The sequence below is a fragment of the Hordeum vulgare genome, chromosome 2H (genome assembly GCF_904849725.1).
Source record: "Hordeum vulgare subsp. vulgare chromosome 2H, MorexV3_pseudomolecules_assembly, whole genome shotgun sequence".
In the NCBI taxonomy this organism is placed as follows: Eukaryota; Viridiplantae; Streptophyta; class Magnoliopsida; order Poales; family Poaceae; genus Hordeum; species Hordeum vulgare.
Genome location: NC_058519.1, coordinates 260,981,465 through 261,003,784, shown reverse-complemented (window position 1 = coordinate 261,003,784; position 22,320 = coordinate 260,981,465). Strand labels below are relative to the sequence as shown.

Sequence of the window (22,320 nt, the reverse complement as noted above, 5' to 3'; positions counted from 1 at the left end):
GATAATTGCCCTTGTTTGAATGCATTTCTTTGATGCAATCCATTGCAAACTCTCCACATGCTTATAGCCAAAGCAAAGCCTTTACCGCGCATATCGTAGATGCTATGATGAAATCTCTTCAAGAGAAGCTCGAACTAGAAGTCTCTATACCTAGAAAACTTCATGATGAGTGGGAACCTACTATCAAAATCAAGATTAAAAACCGTGAGTGCAATTCTTTGTGTGATTTGCGTGCTAGTGTTTCCGCGATTCCAAAGTCTTTATGTGATATTCTTGGTTTTCATGAGATTGAAGAGTGTTCTCTTAATTTGCATCTTGCGGATTCTACTGTCAAGAAACCCATGGGGAGGATAGATTATGTTCTTATTGTTGCAAATAAGAACTATGTACCCGTGGATTTCATTGTACTTGACATAGATTGCAATCCTTCATGTCCCATTATTCTTGGTAGACCTTTCCTCAGGACTATTGGTGCTATAATCGATATGAAGGAAGGGAATATTAGATTTCAATTTCCTTTAAAGAAGGGCATGGAGCACTTTCCTAGAAAGAAAATAAGGTTGCCTTATGAATCTTTGATGAGGGCTACCTATGGTTTGAGCACCAAAGATGACTATACGTGATTCCATCACTTTCGCCGAGCTAAGGGCGTTAAACAAAAGCGCTTGTTGGGAGGCAACCCAACAAATTTATCCTTTTTCTTTCTGTTTTGTGTTTTCCACACTTTCATAATACTGTTATGATTGTGTTTTTTGTGTTTCCTTTTGCGTTTGTGCCAAGCAAAACCGTTATGATTAGTCTTGGGGATGATCGTTTGGTCATGCTGGAAAAGACAGAAACTTTTTGCTCACCAAAAGAATTTCTTTTCTGTAAAATCTTTTGAGTTGATTCTTTCTGATGCTGATTTATACGCAAATTCTTCAGACTTTCGTAAAGTTTCAGAATTTTTGAAGTATTAGAGGTATACGAAATATACATATTGCTACAGACTGGTCTGCTGTTAACAGATTCTGTTTTTGTTGTGTTGGTTGCTTATTTTGATGAAACTATGTATAGTATCGGGGGGTATTAGCCATGGAAGATTTAAAGTACAGTAACCCAACATCAGCACAAGTAGAATTTAAGTTTGCTACAGTACCTAAGGAAGTGGTGGTTTGCTTTCTTGTACTAATGTTATCACGAGTTTCTGTTTAAGTTTCGTGTTGTGAAGTATTCAAGTTTTCGTTGAAGTTCTTATGGACAAAGAGATAAAGAGTGGCAAGAGCTCAAGCTTGCGGATGCCCAAGGCACCCCAAGAGATTCAAGGATGCCATAAAAGCCTAAGCTTGGGGATGCCCTGGGAAGGCATCCCCTCTCTCGTCTTCAAATCCATCGGTAACGTTACTTGGGGCTATATTTTTATTCACCACATGTTATGTGTTTTTGCTTGGAGCGTCTTGTATCGTAGGAGTCTTTTATTTTTGTTGTGTCACAATCATCCTTGCTGCACACCTAGAGAGAGAGACATGCACACACCGTGATTTTGTCGAGCTTCACTTATATCTTTTGGTAGACAATTCAGCTCACATGTGCTTCACTTATATCTTTTGAGCTAGATACTTTTGCTCTATGTGCTTCACTTATATCTTTTAGAGCACAGCGGTGCATGGCTTGGTAGTTGATCTAGGCTTTGAAAGTAGTCTCAAAAGGGGTAGTTATCCAAAGGGATATGAAAACTTCCACCTTCATGTGCATTGAATAGTTAGAGAAGTTTGATTCATGTCAATTAGTTTTGAGTTGTGGTTATGGTAATATTGAAGTCATGCTAGTAAGGTGTTGTGGATCTAGAAATACTTGTGTTGAAGTTAGTGATTCCCGTAGCATGCACGTATGGTGAACCGCTATGTGATGAAATCTGAGCATGATTAGTATATTGATTGTCATCCTTTGCGTGGCGGTCGGGATCGCGCGATGGTTTATATCTACCAACCCTTCCCCTAGGAGTATGCGTTGAATGCTTTGTTTCGATTACTAATAAAACTTTTGCAACAAGTATATGAGTTCTTGATGGCTAATGTTGAGTCCATGGTTTAGATGCACTTTCACCTTCCACCATCACTATCTTCTTAGTGCCGTGCAACTTTCGCCGGTGCACAAAACCCACCATTAGCCTCCCTCAAAACAGCCACCATACCTACCTACTATGGCTTTTTCAAAGTCATTACGAAATATATTGCCATGCAACTACCACCATGACATGTGCCACCACGTCTACATTGCGATTGCACGATCGTAAGATAGCTAGCATGAGATTTCCATTGATTTCTATGCCATGCTAGATCATTGCCACGGTACACTACCGAAGGCATTCCATATAGAGTCATCGTTACTCTAAGTTTTGAGTTGAAAGTGTGATGATCATCATTAATGGAGCATTGTCCCATGTGAGGAAATAAAAGAGGCCAAAGAAGCCCACCAAAATAAATAAATAAATAAAAGAGGCCAAAAGAGCCCACCAAAATAAAAAAATGAGAGAAAAAGAGAGAAGGGACAATGCTACCACTTTTTCCACACTTGTGAATATTAAGCACCATGATCTTCATGATTGAGAGTCTCTCGTTTTGTCACCACCATATAGCTAGTGGGAAATTTTCATTATATAACTTGGCTTGTATATTCCTATGATAGGCTTCCTCAAAATTGCCTTAGGTCTTCATGAGCAAGCAAGTTGGATGCACACCCACTAGTTTTATTTAAGAGCTTTCACATACTCGTAGCTCTAGTGCATCAATTGTTTGGCAATCCCTACTCATTCACATTGATATCTATTGATGAGCATCTCCACATCTCATTGATATGCCTAGTTAATGTGACTATCTTCTCCTTTTTGTCTTGCAACCTCCACTACATTCCACACCATCTATAGTGTTATAACCATGGCTCACGCTCATGTAATGCATGAGAGTTGAAAAGGTTTGAGAAAGTAAAGGTGTGAAACAATTACTTGGCCAATACCGGGGTTGTGCATGATTTAAATTCGTTGTGCAATGATGATAGAGCATAGCCAGACTATATGCTTTTGTAGGGATAACTTTCTTTTGGCCTTGTTATTTTGAAAGTTCATGATTACTTTGCTAGTTTGCTTGAATTATTATTGTTTCCACGTCAATAGCAAACTATTGTTTTGAATCTAATGGATCTGAACATTCACATCACATAAGAGGAATTACAAAGGACACCTATTCTAGGTAGCATGAAAGCATCAAAAACTCATTCTTATCACTTCCCTACTTGAGGACAAGCAGGAGTTAAGCTTGGGGATGCTTGATACGTCTCAAACATATCTATAATTTTTGATGGTTTCACGTTGTTATCTTGTCTTCTTTGGTTGTCTTATGTACCTTTTATATCTCTTTTGGGACTAACTTATTAATTCACTGCCAAGTGTGAGTTCCTGTTTTTTCCGTGTTTTTGACTCTTTTAAGATCTGATTTTGGAACGGAGTCCAAACGGAAGAAAAACCCCGAAATGATTTTTTCCCAAACGGAAGAAGATCGGGGGGGCTTTGGGCCAGGCCAGGTGGGCTCCAGGGAGCCCACAAGCCCCAGTCCGCCATCAGGGGGGAGGCGGCGGTGGGTAGGCTTGTGGCCTCCCTCGCCGCCCCTGACCTAGGTCTTTGGCCTATAAATTCCCAAATATTTCGCAAAAAATCAGGGGAGCCTCGAAAATACTTTTCCGCCGCCGCAAGCTTCCGTTTCCGCGAGATCTCATCTAGAGACCCTTCCCGACGCCCTGTCGGAGGGGACTTTGGAGTTGGAGGGCTTCTTCATCATCATCATCGCCCCTCCAATGACTCGTGAGTAGTTCACTTCAGACCTACGGGTCCGTAGTTAGTAGCTAGATGGATTTTTCTCTCTCTTGGATCATCAATACAAAGTTCTCCATGATCTTCATGGAGATCTATCCGATGTAATCTTCTTTGGCGGTGTGTTTGTCGAGATCTGATGAATTTTGGATTTGTGATCAGATTATCTATGATATATATTTGAGTGTTTGCTGATTTCTTATATGCATGATTTGATATCCTTGTAAGTCTCTCCGAGTCTTGGGTTTTATTTGGCCAACTAGATCTATGATTCTTGCGATGGGAGAAGTGTTTGGTTTTGGGTTCTGCCGTGTGGTGACCGTTCCGAGTGACAGTAGGGGCAGCAAGGCACACATCAAGTAGTTGTCATCAAGGGTAAAAAGATGGGGTTTTTATCATTGGTTTGAGATTATCCCTCTACATTATGTCATCTTGCTTAAGGCGTTACTCTGTTCTTATGGACTTAATACACTAGATGCATGCTGCATAGCGGTCGACATGTGGAGTAATAGTAGTAGATGTAGAAATTATCGGTCTACTTGTTTTGGACGTGATGCATATAGATATAACCATTGCATAGATATCGTCGCGACTTTGCGCGGTTCTATCAATTGCTCGACAGTAATTTGTTCACCCACTGTCTACTTACTTTCATGAGAGAAGCCACTAGTAAACACTACGGCCCCCGGGTCTATTCACATCCATCGTTTACATCTCCGCTTTTACTTTGCTTTTTTACTTTGTTGCTTTCAGTTCTCACTTGGCAAACAATCTATAAGGGATTGACAACCCCTTCATAGCGTCGGGAGCAAGTTTTTGTCACTACAACAGGATAGAGCTTTTGTAACACGATGTTATGTTACGTCAGACCCAAAATTGTGTTACTAAGTCATATAGTAACACATTTTAAAATGTGTTCCATTAGACCGTGTTACTAAAGGGTGTCCTATGTCACATATTATAAGGGTTACCATATATTAAAAATTGTGTTACTATTATGTTGTAGTAACATGTATATTATGTGTTACTAGAAGACCCCGGTAACACATTTTTATAACTATTGTAACACCCAGAGTAACTTGTTATGTGTAGACATTGAACATTATGGTAACATGTTTCTATACCTATAGTAACACAAGTTGTAACATAATATCAAGTACCATAACATTATTATTTATAATTGCCAACAACCTAGTAACACATTTTGTGACTTCGGTAACACCATCAGTAACACTACTATATTAGTATGACAACATAATTAATATATTTTGTTTTTAAGTATTAACCACAAAATTAGGTACCCAATTTATAGATTTATTTAATAAAATATCTACAATTGATCAATTAGTTGATTATTTTATTTTGATGCTTCGCACCATTAAAATGATAGAGAAACTGAAGCACGATACATACACAAATTGAAAATATCAAGATATTCAATATGAATATACAACATACACAAATAGAAAATATCAAGATATTCAATATGAATATACAACAGTGTAGGATACATATGCATTACAATAAACAAATACCAATATTATTGGTCCAACAACATATCATTCATATAATTGGACTACAGAGAAGATGTCTATGGAGAATATAACACCACAGCATTTGCACAATTCAAACAAAGAAAAAAAATCTTCTACATGTTATTACATTTTTTTCCATCTCTCAATGTAAACTACGTTATTTCTAAATAAAACTTTCTAATTGTATTTGCTTCTTGATCCGACCAGAGAATTCAGCCGCAACTCGATAATCCTTCTTTTGAATCTGTAAATGAAAATTGGACCTTACGGTTATGTGATTAATTGTACAGAAACATAATTTTGGAATATGAAAGAAAAGACTTTAACTTACAAAAGGTCAACGCCAGGCAATTAAGTATCCTGAAGCAAAAGCATCACCAATCAGAAACTTCGACTTCCCTTACTATTGACAAAAAAATTAGTGTTAGAGCAGATCAAAGCAAAGCGTCAGCATACTATTGACAAATCAGGAGGAGAGCATCTGTGTTGTGTTGTACGTGCATGCTTGTTCCTATGGGCATGTGTGTGTGCACGCGCATGCTTGCTAGTACCTAACCAAAGTACTTGCAAGAAGTTTTCTAACAGTAGACACTATGACACTTGCTTGAACCTCTAGTATGGAACCAAACATCAATATATGTGTCGTGATGAAGCTTTCGAAACACTACCTCATCTACATCCAAGCTCTACTAAAAAGTTCTTGCATCATTTCTTGACGAAGTCTGCAGGTATATATTACGCATTATACCTTTAGAAAAAAAGTAGGACAATAAACAACAACATAGAATGTCCACAATTGATTAATATATATATTATCATTTCACAGAATAGATTAATATTTTCAGTTTGATGGAACAAAAGTTTTATCACCAAAGCATTGTCTACTACTCCTATCAAACTCGCATATCAAAGCACAACATGAAGCTTTAGTGATAATTACTAAAAGCGTTGTGTGGTGAAATTTTTGCTTGCTCGGACAACCTGCCGACATACATAGATGTTTTCGTGCTGTGTAAATCATCTGGGGAAGGAATGAAATTGACAAAAGTTAATTACCATGCTTAGGATACTTTGACATAATAATGGATTAAGATTTTGATTCATCCCTACCCTAAAAAATATTTTGATTCATGACCGAATGCTCTAAATAGTTCAGTACGTTGATTATGTACCTCTCCTAGTGATCTGACAGCTTGCACAACACATGATATTTCTTTGTGAGTCGTGAGCACAGCCCAGTAAAGAACACTAAAACCTCACCTTGATCTAAAATATATGTGCTAGGCTATGTTGGATCTATGATACTTACATTCCAAAAAGATATGTGCTAGGCTACGCTGAATTTGTGATACTCACTTTCCTGAAATATATGTGCTAGGCTAGGCCGAATCTGTCCCAGGTTATCATCACTAGACGACCTAGAAAGAAACATAGGACGACGATTTGCACTAAATCAATTGTGTGCCTAATTAATCTATTTCTGAAATTACTAATTGACTGGGAACAGCAAATGGCCAAACAACAATCATTCATGGGTATTGGGTAGAAAGCAGCAGCAACGCAAGCATTCATGGGTATTGGGTAGGGAACTTACATGATATGTGTGTTGCTCGGCACATAAAGCTAGTGGTTCTTGGCTTTTTTCCAAAAATCTGCAAGAGATGGTGAACAAGCAGGAAATGGAACTAGAGATGGGGAATTTCGTTGATAGGCACTCGTTTTTAGTTGCCAAAGTCTGCGAAATAATAGGATACATCAAGTGGTTAGTTCCAAAGGCTCGCAAGTACGTTGCTAAGCTCAAACTACATAACATCACCTCAAGAAGCTTTTTTGTGTAAGAGCCTGAATTAGATGATGATATTCATCAACCATCACACCCTTACAACCGGTAAGAACAGGTTCTTGCAGATAAAGAAGGCAATCCAATGATAAATAAAGAGTGAAAAACTAATGGTTTCCTTTGTGCAAACAAACCAAAAACGTAATCATCATAGTATACAACTAGGAGATCGAAATCACATTGGCATAATAGTGGATACTAGATCAAAATCACAACATATTATTTAGTACAAAGTTCAATTTCCTACATTTTGTTGAAACTGAGGCACTAAACGACAATGTTGCACACTTACATGGCAATAACATCAAAGGGGGAATGCCTAGTTGGTAGAGAAATTACAATTTATTAGACCTCATACAACAATGTGCTTAAGATCAAAATATGTGAATTGCATTAATAAGATGCCACTATCTATTATATAGAATCAAAGTGCCACTTTTATAACAAGAGAAGGTTAATCTACTTGCAATGTGTCCATAGATACATTCACAATCATGTAAAATTCAACAACTCTTGCTGAGTTTCTCTCGTTGTTGTTCATGTCAAACTATTTTTGGACTAACTCTTTTTTACCGATTAGAAAGTAATCAAATTAATAATAACTACTTCATAGTTCCAAAATAATGTCACATGATTATCCACAAGTAGTATATTGATCTCCTGAATATACAGATTTATAGTGGGACAAACATATCTGATATCTCTCTACACTCTAGAGTGATAAGGCATTGACAATCTGTAATATCGGCAATTCTTCATGGAAGCACGAGTTCTGGCACAGGAGTAAAACTATAGAGTGAGGGAGACCTGTTGGAGAGAAGGAGGGGGTACGTTGTCGAGTAGATCCGGTGGTCGTCCGACTACCATCTGGGGCAGGGCAAGGTCACCATGGGTCGCGCGTCGCCGTCGTCCTTGTTGGTGCGGCCCTGGTCGGTGCTGCCGTCATTACCATGTTGGAGGTATGTGAGGGGGAAGAAGAGGGGCCACGACAGGGCAGTGCCGCGTGGGGCACGACTGGGCGGTGGGGCACACGACAGTGCGGTGGTCAGGCCTGGCGGTGGTTATGCAGGGGAGACGGTGAGACGTAGGGGAGGCGGGGCGGCGATGGGGAGACGGGCTGTGAGGGGACACGACAGTCGGGTAGGGAGCACGACGGGGCGGCTTGGATGCGGACGACGGTGGGGAACGACAGGATGGTGGTGAGCACATCTGGATCTTGGATAGGAGATGCTTCGAGAGAAGGGGGATTTGGGCTTCTTGAAATCTGGAGGCGGAGGAATTTGAGCGGGGGAAAGAGACCTAATTGACCAAAATATTGCCACGTACGCGTGGTTTTTCGCTGTTTATGTGCCATCTATCGTTGGAAGTGGGCCCAACTACAAAAAAATAGAAAAGTAGGGCGCGAGCCATCAAACTAAGTAGCGCAAGACAACCAAAGTTTTTTCCTTGTGAAAATGATCCAAATCTATTACCAAAATTCACCGAAGTAAAAAGTGTCTCAAATATAATAAAAATTACATCAAGATTCCTAGACAATCGAACGGTCGCTACCACCGTCAAAACGAGCCATCGACAAGCAGTTGTTGTCGCTCCCCTACTCGAGCTAGCTTGGCCTTGTCGATAACAGCAGGGAAGTCTTTATGCACGTGCTCCTAAGGACCTGTGGCATGGAGATGTAATTGATGTCATTGAACTCTTGAATAGATTTGAAGCACCTGACACCAAATTTCACCACATGGCGAGAAAACCTAACATCACCATCAGAAGGAGGTGGCGTCAATCTACACTGGAGCTCCGTCGACTATCTAGATGGACGAACTCAAGAAGGATCGCATCTAAAAGACAAAGTGAAAGAAGAAGCATCGACATCCGCCCGAGCGCCCCACCTACGAGGGCTAAAAAACTAGCCTAGACTACTAATTGGAGTGGAGGCACCGGGATTTCCCTGCTCGGCACCAACCATCAGAGCAGCAAGCAAAGGGGAGGTGAATCCATGGGCTTGCTGACGAAGTTTACATGGAGAGTTCACCCTATCCGTCAAGTGGCAGGGGAGAGAGTAACCCTTAATTGGTTTTCAACTTGATAGAATATTCTCTCTGGCTTTGAGGAGTAGAAGCTAGTGATAATCATTTGGGAGGTTGTCGATGACAACATATTGGTGTTGTTTTGTTTTTAACAACTGAATGATGTGGTTTGTTTTTTAGACATTGTGGCGTCTGACAATAAACTTGCTTAGGAGTTGAAAGCAAACTCATGCCATGCACTTGTCTATTCATTTTTTCCCCTCTAACACACTTCATGCAGGGTCTTTCCATGCGACTCTTCCATTGATATTTTGTGTCAACTCTGGTCACTGAGTTATTAAACCTTTCATTCGTTCCCAAAGAATCATGCATATACTACGGGTAAAAATGGGAACTAGGCACCCGTTGGACGCTTCCATACTAATCATAGTGTTCGTGCTATAACCTTCCTATCAGGTCCATGTAAGCAAAGACATCGACTTGTGAGGATTGTAAAAGTATAAAAATGTTTCAGTCTTCGGGACAGAGCAGGAGGTCGACGATGTCGTTGCAGGAGAGAAATACGTTGGCAACGTCGTGACGGAAGAGGAGGGCGCGGGCAATGCCTTGGAGGGAAGGGGAGGCAGCGGAGACAGGCTTCGTCGTGGTGTGGAGGAGAGATGGCTGGGGCAACACCATGATGGGGGTAGGAGGATGCGAGCGATGCCATTTTTCCGACATGGGGAATATATTAATATCATGGAGATATCAAGCGAGCAACCCCATGGATGAAAGGAAAGGTAACAAGGACAGACTTTATCGTGGCATGAAGCAGAGGCAACGCCATGGAGGAAGGGAGGAAGCAGGTGATGCCATGAAGGGGAAGGAATGTGTTACGGATAAGAGTATTCCTCGTCTTGTACACTCATAGACAAACCCCATTAAAATATTTAACTACGGGTGTCATACACTAGGTTAGCGGTGCGATGTGTAGGGATGGTCGAAAGAAGATGACCAATTTACCGAAGAAAAATCTTAAACATAAACTGGCACATGATCTGACAACCAGGAGGTACTTGATTTACTTTGTTATGGTCGACCGACTCTTAGTATCGACCTTGGTTAAATGTTTTGAACCATCAACACTACTAAACCAGAAAAAAACATAGTTTAAAAAAATCAGATCAGACCAATGGTTTGACCCAAAAAAAACCCTAAATCGATGACCTTAGCGCGGTTGGTTAAGCTCTACAGACCTTTCATGCCATCAAACCGTGAAAAGCCGGTGGAACTGAGAGATTACAAAGAAAACCGGCTAATCGCCCGGTTTGCACAGAACCAAGCGGTTCAATGTCGATTCCCAAATCACTGTAATTATAGTATATTTTCTGTGAAAAAATCCCCTCCCGTTCCCCCAAATTAGTCCTGCCTTATCCCTTTTTCTGCCGCCGTCCTGCGCGGGTTCCCCGCTGGCGGCTGGCCGCACCTTACCACCCACGTCCGACCATCCTCCGCCCAAGTAGATAGGAAGAAGCGAGGAGGGACGTATCCGACTGCGGCACCTAGGAGAGGTGGACCAGGGGAGACGCATCTCCCCGGCAAGCACGGGAATACTGCTGTGATTCAAACAGGGTGACGGGCCGCCGGCGGCGCCGCCCGAGTACACAGCCTACATCGCCCACGGTCGGCGCTCAGTTTCACGCCCATCGCCACCGGCGACCTCTCGGGAAACGGCCAGACGGTGGGAGTTTAGGACACCACTGCCGATGCGGCCATAACCTGGGCTTCTCCTTATCCACATCCCGGCGGTTGGCTCTGCTTCTTCTCCAGTGATCGTTGCAATATCTACCTCTAGATACCTAGGCAGGTGAGGTATGTCGCTGTCCATTTATTCCATTAATCCATTCTCCCCTGTTCCGGCTTTTTATCATGAATACGCAGATTTAGATTAGGTGATGTGGTACTTTGATCGTTTGATGACGAGTACTCTAATTACTGTGATTGTGTGATCCTGATACTGTATTTTGTTTCCTCGAAGTTTAATGTTTGAGACTTGGAGCTTTATAGCTTATTGTTGATACTGGTTTGTGACTTGGATTGCAAATATGTGTCTCGTAGCTTGTTGCTGCTGTTGGAGCACTAAACACTTGGTCTTGGACATCATAGCCACCCCACCATTACCTTGGACGCTACTTCAAATCCTGGCGGCACAAAATTTTAGTGGAAACACAAGGTAACAAATCTTGCAACCTGGATGTGATGGTTTTATTTGTTTATTCTGTTATCCCTTGATTAGGGAACCTGATACTTTTTGGAATCAACTGAAAAGAAATATAAGATTCTGTTATCTATTGGCTTGATTCTATTATCACCATATTAGTTGATGAGAATCCTCTTAAACCACGTCTCCTTGTCAAGTTCTGAAACTTATTTATCACTCCCACTTTAGAACGGAACCTCGTTGCCAAGTGGCAACTGATTCATAGTAAATTGCCCTCTGACACCCAATAGAATAGGTTGTTGTTGTTTTTTTATTTCACCAATGAGCTATTTTAAAACAGGCAAATATCAGTGACAAAATTAATGCAAAAATATGCCCTTAGACCGATGTGGCATGCATGTAACATAGTTAACTGCTCGACAAGAATTGAGCCAATCGAACGTCTATAGACGACAAAGCGCCATGGGGGCTCGTAGGTCACCCAATTACTGGTTCTTAATTTCCTGGCCCCCTTGTGTTTCTTTCTAGCTTGTGCAGTTATGCATATATGTGCTCAATCATACATGTCATCTCTACCATAAAGCACCAAGTTCACATTATATTATAATTACCATCCACATATGATTTAGTTTAACTTCTTCTGATTTGTAATGAACTTCTAGTTGAATCCTTTATTGAATCTTATTTTTTAGGAAATTTGCAAGTGGGGATTAGAAATATTATTCTAAACTGAATGAAGAAGCTATGCACCTTTTTTGTGAACTTTTATAGGCTTGCATAGTTTTTGCTCTTCGACAATGAACCTTGTAAAATTTCAAAAAATTCTTACTAAGATAATTAAGCTTCATGTATGACAGATTTTCATTAGGAATAGATACTTCTTTTGTCAAAGAAGTACCATGTCAGATTTACCATCTTGTAAAATCAACTGCGATGGGGCGTTCCCTGCACCTGAGGGCACTAGTGGTGGTGGCTGGGGCTTCGTCATACAACACTTGCCAGGAGATGTGAGAGGCTCTGGAACGGGGCGCCTTCGACATGTAGCAAGTGCTCTTCAAGCGGAAGCGAGGGCATGCAGTGCTGCTTTGCAAGCGGCCTCCTGACGGGGTATGAAAAATGTGGAGGTCGAGTCTAATTACCAGACACTGATAAAAGCGCTCCAATGTTCAGTTTATGACAGGGCACCAGAAGGAATTTTATTCACAGAGATTTGGGACTTCGCTCGTCTAAGTTTCAGTGCTTGCATGTTTTCTACTGCCCCCAAGGCATGTAATAACTTGGTGCACGCTCTTGCAGCTTTTGGTGCCTCTCAACAGGCAGACCTACATCTGTGGTTAGAGGACCTGCCTGACAAGGTACTTGTTCAACGGGACAGCGCTTTGGCTACGGAGTATGGAAAAGTACTGTACTAGACTACCAATTAGTGCTTGATTGATGCTATAGTTGTATGATTGTACAGTTCAGAACTTAAGCTCTCGTTCATTAGTGGTCTTGCGCTCCTTCGTGAGTACTGATCTCAAATATTCAAATTTTTATGGTCATTTTAAAGTTGTGCATTTGGCATGTGTGATTGTCGAGTCATCCAGAACTTTGCGTAAAATATGGTTGATATGATATCCATTGCAACTATACCGAAATAGTTTGGTATTTAGTTTACCAACCAAATGGTATTGTTTTTCATACCATATTGACCAAAGAATGTAAACCGGATTTACTAGGGAAAAACTATTGATACAAAGATATGTTGCACATGGAACCGGATTTTCTAGGGAAAAGGTATTGATACAAAGATATGTTGCACATGGGCCCTGTGTCAGGGTGTTGGTGATTGTTTTTTGTTTTTCTTATTTCTCCCAATAACAGAGCTTGTAACACTATGTATGGATGCATGGTTATGTGTTACTATCACTAAAGTTTGTAACACATCTACACCAACACATATTTAGATGTTACTGTAATAATAGTGATGTAACACAATGTCCCAACACATGAAGTATGTGTTACTAACAGTCGTTCCACACAAATGATGTGTTACTGTAGTTTTAGTTGTAACATCTTTTTCTATGTGTTACATTATTGTGTTACTTAAAGTATGTTTTGTTGTAGTGGTGTTTGTGCAGGATCTTGAGATACTCCTCCACTGGATTGATACCTTGGTTCTCAAACTAAGGGAAATACTTCCCACCGCTATGCTACATCACCCTTTCCGCTTCGAGGGAACACCAACGCAAGGCTCCAAGGCCACGGGGGAAATCCTTTTCATACTTGCCTAGGAAGTCCCTTAAGGCGTAGCCGTAGCATAAAGATCAAGCCAAGTATTCTCCCGTCGACGTGCCTATTTCTGGCACCGTTGGAAGGTCTTTTGTTGCTGTAGCAGAAGTATTTCTGGCGCATTTGCCAGGGATACACAGTAAGCATCACCTACTTCGTGAAGATCTAACCCGAGTGAGGCTAGTCTTGTGTAGACATAATCCATGGTGGAATAGACAAGGCCGCTTCTTCATGGACCCCTTGTGGTTGGAGCCCTCCATGGACTCTTGCAATCGTTACCCTCCGTTGTTCGAAGTCTCCACTAACATGGACGTACGATAGCACCACCTATCGAAACCACATCAAAAATTGATGTGTTAACCTTTGCGTTTGATCTTCCTATCCCTACCCTCTACTTATATTTGCATGTCATTACTTTCTGTTGTTATACTCTTAGATATGCATGTTTAGGGTGTGCTTGACTTGCTACAACTGCTAAAACTAGCCCACAACTAAAATTTGGAAAAGGCTAAGTTTTTATTTGGTCAAGTAGTCTAATCACCCCTGTCTAGACATCTAATGTGTTGCCACGGTGGGTGCTAGTGTTGGTGTCACATGGGGCCAGAGTGAGTCTCAGCGCGCTCGCCCTGCTCTCACGTGGTTGGTCTTCATTCGCTAGTACCTGCAGTTCGTCATAGATAGCTGCATGGAGCGGCGCATCCAATATGTGTGTCAAGGGGGTCTCCGCGTGTGAGTTCCAGTGTCATGGTTGTTGTGTGGTTGTCTGCCAAATATGGTGTGACTAGGTGTTTCTTGCGGTGCTAACAATTTCTAGCCTTGCGGGAGTTGGAGAAGGTTCGAAGCTACAACTTTGTCCGTGCAGGAGGTGGAAGATGGGATTTTGTGCCCTCGGTTGTGACGGGTGTCGGTGTTCCGCGATGTTATGGACTCGATGGTGACATTATGGCCCCGCCCAAGCCATGTTGGTTTCACCTCGAACATAGATTGTGGCTCTAGTCCGGTCGGAGGTGTGTGACATTATGGATGAATATAGTGCCCGTCTTCAATTGGTGATGGTGGTTCCCCTCGTTGGAGGCGTTATGGAGGTGTGTCGGCATCTCCCCTTCTTGTTTGGGTTATGTCTCCGGGCAAAAGACTAGGTCAATGCCGGATTGGCTATGGCGGTGTCTTGGCGATATCACTTTGTTGGGAGCTTCGCTTGTGGAGAGTCAGCTTGGGGTATTTGTGTTGTGATTCTCCGATGCTCGTCGCTGGCCCATTTTGATTTGCGCTACGTAGGCAACTATCAGTGAATCCAAGATGATGGATTTCTGAGGATAAACCGAGTGTCGCCATCTACTTGTTGACTCCTCTTAGACATTAAGGATGGTTGGTGCATTGGCAAGCAAAGTCAAGTTTAAGATATTGCCCTTCAAGTTGACAGGTACTTTCGAGGATTGATGATTGGTTTTAGGCATGCCACTTTACGATTAGTACGAGTGTGGGCCTCATACTACACTTGTTGTCCGCATCAAGTTATAGTTTCTTATACTCGTCTTCTATCTTTTATAAAATTATGGTACGTCATGTGCATATATTCTTGATAGAAAAACAAATGTTACCATCGAATGAAGAGAAGGGGCTTTTATGTAAAAAGCATACATGATCCACAACCTCCAAATAATTTTTTACAATGAAAATAGTTTTCGTTTAACCACTCGACCCAACAATATCAGTGGCTACTAGAAAAGAAACAGATTCCGGCACAAACTCACCCCAAACAACACGGGCCTCCGCCAACCTATAACCATAGTTTGCAAGAACATGCGCTACACTATTACACATACGACGACATTGCTAAAAATGAAACCACTCAAAAGACATAAAACAACAACTCCTTGATTCTCTAATCAGGATCCCAATCTCCGACTGATTGGAATCTCCACTCTTTAGCGCCTTAATAAGATTCAGGGAGTCTAATTCCACCAAGACTCAATGCACACCAATACCAGCTGATCCCTCTAGAGCAGCTTAACATTATTAAACTTCCCAGCTCCGACCGCTATGACATCTCCTAGTTCAGATTGCACCACATAGTGTGGTGTTCCGATCGGGAGTTTTAGGGATCGAAGGGATAACTTGGAGAAGGGGATGAGGAACACACGAAGGGAGATGAGGAACAGACAAAGGGAGATGAGATAACTAAAGAAAGGGGTGGGAATGTTTACATCATTCAGTTACAGCCTGCCTGGAGCTCCACGACTCGTCTCCTATATAAACACACATACACCACACTCCTACAGGTGGGTCCTGATAGATTTGCTTTGGATTGAGTAGGCAAGGAAATGACGATAATGGGCGTAGGAGATGGCAGATTACCTTATCCTTGGCTCAATGTGCTCGATGTGCCTGCTCAAGTGGCCATGGCAGAGGGGGCGATGATGGTGATGACAGAGAGCGGTGAGGTGGTGGCGGTGCTTCCCGTGAGCACTGGGCTAACCCTAGATCAGAAGGGGATGTCGGTGGGGTGACTGGCGGCGCGGTTAACCTCGTACTGCATGCCTCGGCCCCTAGATCTTTATGTAGCGCAGGTCATAGGGGCCCACCAACCATGGTTTGGTTGGGCGCCCCCGATCAGCGACGATGCAAGGGGTCCGGTGGGCCGTTGGGACCACACGGGAAAGAGATCATCCTACCATTCTCCCCCTTGATTTCAACTTTTCTTTTAACTTTATACTTTACTGGTTTCATCACTGATTAGTACATAGAGCATGTTTCATCGTCACAGCTCAATTGCCGATAGAATCAGACAGCTACAACATACTTCTCTGTTTTGAAACGAATGTTGTTACTTTTGGGCCTCTCATGATCCAGGAATCATAGGATTCCCCTTAAACCCATGCCGTCTAAGTGTTCCTTCAACACATTTGTTTGTAAGCCTTTCATTAGCGGATCCGCAAGCATATCCTTTGTCCTTATATGCTCAAGACTTATAGCGTGATCCTCGATTTTGTCTTTTACAACATAATACTTTATATCTATTGTTTTGGTAGCATTACTCGACTTGTTGTAGTGAGCATAGAATACTATGGGCTGGTTGTCACAGTACATCTTTAGTGGTTTGTGAATACAATGTTCCACTTTCAAGTATAAATTTCTTTAATAATATCACGTGCCCAGTGGCTTCAAAACATGCTATAAACTCCGCTTGCATCATGAACGATGGAACTATGGACTGTTTCGAGCTTTTCCACGAAATAGCCCCTCCAGGGAGAGTGAAGACGTATCCTGGCGTGGATTTTATATCATCTCTGTCCCTCGCAAAATCTGCGTCTAAATACCCTTTTATCTCTAGGGAATCAGATCTTCTATATTTTAGCATCACGTCCTTTGTGCCTTGCGCATAACGCAATGCTTTCTTTACCATCTTCCAATTCTCTATTCCTGGATTCTCTTTTTATCTACCGAGTACCCTGGTGATAAAGGCTAAGTCAGGGCGAGTGCACACTTGTGCATACTGTAAACTTCCAACAGACGAAGTATATGGCACTGCTTTCATTTGATCGAGCTCGTACTGGTTCTTGGGACATTGGTATTTCCCAAAACTATCGCCCTTGACTATAGACTCAGGTGTGGCCTTACTCGCATGCATATTATACCTTTTTAGAAACTTTTCTAAATATGCTTTCTACGATAGTCCTAAGACTCGATTTTTCCTATCTTGATGAATTTCAATGCCCAAAACATCTGAACCATTACCAAGATCTTTCATTTCAAAGTTTTAGGACAAAAACTTCTTTCTTTCTTGTAGTAGACTAACACCATTGCTAGCAAGCAAGATATCATCCACATAAAAGATTAGAAAAATGTATTTCCCATTTTTGAACTTTGCATAAATGCAGATATCCTCAACATTCTCTTTAAATCCAGAACTTTTAATTCTATCATTAAACTTCAGATACCACTGTCTATTGTCTTGCCTTAGTCCATAAATGGATTTCTTCAAGTGGCATCCCATATCTTCCTTGCCTTCTATGATAAACCCTTGGGTTGTTTCATGTAGACATTTTCTTCCAAAACTCCATTTGGAAATGTCGTCTTTACATCCATTTGATGCAACTCTAAATCAAAATGTGCAACTAATGCCATTACGATTCTCAAGGAATCCTTACATGAGACTGGGGAAAAAGTCTCATTGTAATATATCCCTTTTCTTTGTGTAAATCCCTTTGCCACAAGTCATTTTTTGTACTTTTCTATGTTCCCATTAGAGTCATAGTTAATTTTGTAGACCCATTTACAACCTATTGTTTTGGCTCCTTTAGGAATAATTTCTAAGTCCCAAACATTGTTGGAACTCATCGAGTTCATCTCACCTTTCATTTCCTCTAGCCACTTTGATGAGTGAGGGCTTCTCATACCTTGTTCATATGAAGTGGGATCACCTTCCATATCAACCAATTTTGTGTTATAAACTTTATAATCACTAGAAATAGATGATCCTCTAGTTCTGTTAGACCTTCTAAGTGCCTCATTCGTTGGCACATTATGTGCCTCAACTTCTAGCACATCTTCTAAAAATGGCTACTGCACCTCCCTTTCATGTTCAACAACAGGTTCAGTTGAATCCTAAAGGATAGGTTCCGGGTCTTCTCCCATAGTTGTCATGGCTGGAGTCACAACAGGTAGTGAGAAAAATGGCCCTTGAATCACCGGATTAGGTGCATCCACCCTCTTCTCCTCAAGATCAATTTTCCGAGCTACCATGCTCCCCCTCATCATTTCGTCCTCTAAGAAGATTGCATGTCTTGTTTCTACAAACTTTGTGTATCTTTCGAGACAGTACAAATGAAAACCCTTTGATCTATCACGATAGCCAATGAAGTGGCAACTTACTGTTTTGGGATCTAACTTTGCAATGTTTGGATTAAACATTTTGGCCTCAGCTGGGCACCCCCACACCTTGAAGTGTTGCAAGGATGGCACTTTTCCTGTCCACAGCTCGTACGGTGTTCTGGGCACCGACTTTCTTGGTACTCTATTGGGAATATGAATGGTGGTTTTAAGTGCCTCCATCCATAATCCCAATGGCAAGTTGGAGTAACTAATCATGTTGCATACCATATCCATAAGAGTACGTTACGCCTTTCAGCTACTCCATTTTGTTGACGCTCGCCCGGCATCGAATACTGGGCTACTATGCCTGTCTCCTGCAAGAACTTTGCAAAAGGTCCAGGGACTTGGCCATATGGAGTGTGCCGACCGTAGTACCCCCCCATGATCAGATCTCACTATATTTATTCTTTTGTCAAGCTAATTTTCAACTTTAGCTTTGAATATTTTAAATTTATCCAATGCTTCATTTCTTTCTTCGATTGGATAAATATAACCAAATCGGGAGTAATCATCTATGAAAGTTATGAACGAGTCATAGCCATCCACACTTTTCACAGGAAATGGTCCACAAATGTCAGTGTGAATGGTTTCTAGTGTTCATGTGCTTCGGTTTGCACCCTTTCTTATTTGTTTTACATAATTTCCTTTAATTCAATCAATGCATCATTCTAAGTCTGAGAACTCTAGTGGAGGAAGAATTTCACTTTTAGTTAGTCTTTCTATTCTCCCCTTCAAAATATGGCCCAAGCGATAATGCCATAATTTTGATGAGTCGTGAGTTCTCTTTATTTCCCTTTGTTCTTTGTTTGACGCGGAAACGTGCTCATTTACATTACACACATAATGTACTTTTTCACGAAGTGATAATAAATAAAGTTCATTGTGAAGTAAAGCATCACCCACATAAGCGTTATTAAACCATATGGCACACTTGCCATGTCCAAAATAACATTCATAATGGTCTTTATCCAAACATGAAAGACTAATCAAATTTTTGTGACATGAAGGAACATATAAAACGTCTGTAAGAAAAATCTTGAATCCATCAACTAACTCTAGGAAGATGTTGCCGACAGCTTCAACTTCTGCTTAAACTCCATTTGTGACTTCAATGCTTCTTTCGCTTCTTTACATAGTCCTCATCGAATGTTATCCCTGTAATGAATTTGCAACATGAATAGTTGCACCTGAGTCAACAAACCGAGTAGATTTCGAAAACTATGTATAGAGGGATTCATTAACAAAGGAAACAATGTTGTTACCTCTCTTTGTCATTATTGACCTTAACCAATCAGGGCAATTTTTCTTGTAATGCCCACTCTTCTTGCATTGGAGGCAGGTGTCTTTGTCCACTAGAAAAGACTTCTGCTGATGCTGATAGTGCATGGAATATTTTCCATGTGGCTTTGAAGGGGAACCATTGCTATTGTGATTGAAGTTCCTTTTCTTATCCTTCGCATAGTTCAGAGAACCACCATGTGAGGTTTTAAGTCCCTCCACTTCTTGAACACAGATGGCTATGGTCTTTTCTATGTCCCACTTTTCAGGCGACGTGTTGTAGTTGACAATAAAAGTTTCAAACTCTTTTTGGCAATGAAGCCATAACTAGGTGAACAAGGAGCGCAAGCTTGAGCTCCAAGTCCAAATCCATGGGTTTCAGCTTAGCTGGCATGTTGCTCATCCTCAGGATGTGCTCTCTTATGCCATGTCCACTGCATGTGTACTTTTCTACCACCAGTTATTTTAGACATGGAGTGGCATAAATCATTGAAGAACTAGTGAACTGGCTCTTTATCCTTTCGAGGAACTCCCATGCAAAAGCACACTCTGGAATTGAGCCCGCAATAGCTTTCTCAATCGTGTTTTTTATAAAGGCCATACACTTTTTGTTGGCGATGTGCCACGTTGTCGAGGGTGTATGACATCTCCAATGGAGCATAATCCCTCCTCTTTTTATCCCATGCAGCATCATCATCAACTATCTCTCTGACTGGCTCTATAGGTCCAACCGGCTATGGAGTGTCCACAACCGAGTCCACCTCAGCACAGACAAAGGCCATATCGACTTTCTTTCTCCATTCACAGTAGTTGTCACCTGTGAGGGTCGGAATCTCCTTGATCCAGCTCATCAACTAAAACCCTCCTGAAAAACGACAATGAAATGAGATCGTGGCAACAATTGCATGCATTAATCCAACGTTGGTAAAAAAAACATGCAATCGTTTATGCAATTAAATCTATATTACCATTGGGCAAAAGTCGAAATAGATGCATCCTTTTACAATAATAACGAACCATCATCATGTTATTAACAACTTAGGTCATAAAATAACAGAATCATAATTATTTCAATAATTAATTTAACATACTCTTACAAAATTAATTCCACTTTAAACTTTTATTTACTTATAAAAGAGCATTTATATTCATTTGTAGTGGAAAAACATGAATATAAAATTCATAAACTTTTATACTATTTCTTTTCTTTTATTTCTATCACTTTTTTATTTTCTATCCAAATTTTTGTTGGATTAAATTTGAATATAAATGTTATATTAAAATCTGCCCAAAAACTGGAAAAAAATAAAATATATAAAAGGAAAAATGGCCTGGGCTCTCTATGCCGAAACTGGTCCAGATACCCACCGTCCAAGCTTGCTCCCACGCGACTCCAGGCCTGGCATGCCGGTTCTGCCGACCCACTACCCTCGGCCCAATGGCACAACTGGCCGAGCTGGCCTACAGCGAGGTTTAGGGTTTCAATCGGGGCTGTCCGTCCGATCGGACGGTCGCCCATGGCTTTCGTTGCGATCAAAACGTAGCCACAAGAGAACCCCTCGCCGATTTCCTCCCGACAGCGCCGCTCTCCTCTCTTTGTGCCGAAACGTTGTCCATGTTCGACGGTGGGGAGAAGCCTTGCCGGCCGCCAGTGCCGGCGGCGAGCCATAGCACCGCGCGAGCTCCTCTTCCCCTTCTCTCATTTTCTCCCTCCCTTGTGTCCTCTTTCCCGCAGACGGCGGAGAGAGGGGCAGAGCGAGGCCGCCTGCGACGGCGGCGAGAGCCACCGCGACGCGCCTGACCACCTTCTCTCTATCCACCTTTTCTCCCTCCCCCACCTCTCCGGTGATTGCCCCAACCGATTTATGCCAGAGAAACGAGTGGAGCTATCTGTGCTCCCCTTCGCTCCAGCGGTCGGCGAGCCATACTACGGCGCCCTCTCCGTCCCCTTTGCCGGCATGCGTGAGCACCTCGAGGGTGAACGCGCCACCATCAAACGGCTCGGTGGGTTTGCCCTTTACTCCTCTCGGGGTTGGTTCTTCGTCCAATACCTCGGCTTACCGATGCGCGTCGAGATCGAGAGGATTAGTGCGGCCTTGCAGCAGTGCACTTTGCCGGCGAGCCGAAGGCCTTCTACCGGTGAGATCGTTTCCCTTTCTCCGTTAGGGTTCTTTTGGGAGAATTTCTTTTCTTTCATTAAACTGAAAATCCTAACCGTACTGAGTCTGATAGCATTGATAGACTTGCTTTGGATCGGGTAGGCTAGGAATTGACGGTAATGGGTGTAGGATATGGTGGATTACCTTCTCCTTGGCTTGATGTGCTCGATGTGCCCACTCTAGTTGCCATGGCAGAGGGGGCAACGGTGGTGACAGCAGAGAGCGGTGAGGTGTCGGCGGTGCTTCCTGTGAGCATTCGCTAACCATAGTCAGAAGGGATGTCGGTGAGGTGAC

General features: G+C 41.9%; 1 long non-coding RNA gene across 2 annotated transcripts; it reads left to right on the top strand.

Annotated features, from left to right (window-relative positions):
• Window positions 1-10,631: 10,631 nt before the first annotated feature.
• On the top strand, window positions 10,632-12,999 carry LOC123426035. Of its 2 annotated transcripts, none has more exons than XR_006621989.1 (3): window positions 10,632-11,089; window positions 11,341-11,455; window positions 12,301-12,999. It is a non-coding gene; the product is annotated as an uncharacterized LOC123426035 (long non-coding RNA). The 2 variants fall into 2 exon arrangements; XR_006621990.1 differs by having other exon boundaries at window positions 10,632-11,094.
• The last annotated feature ends 9,321 nt before the right edge of the window (window positions 13,000-22,320 follow it).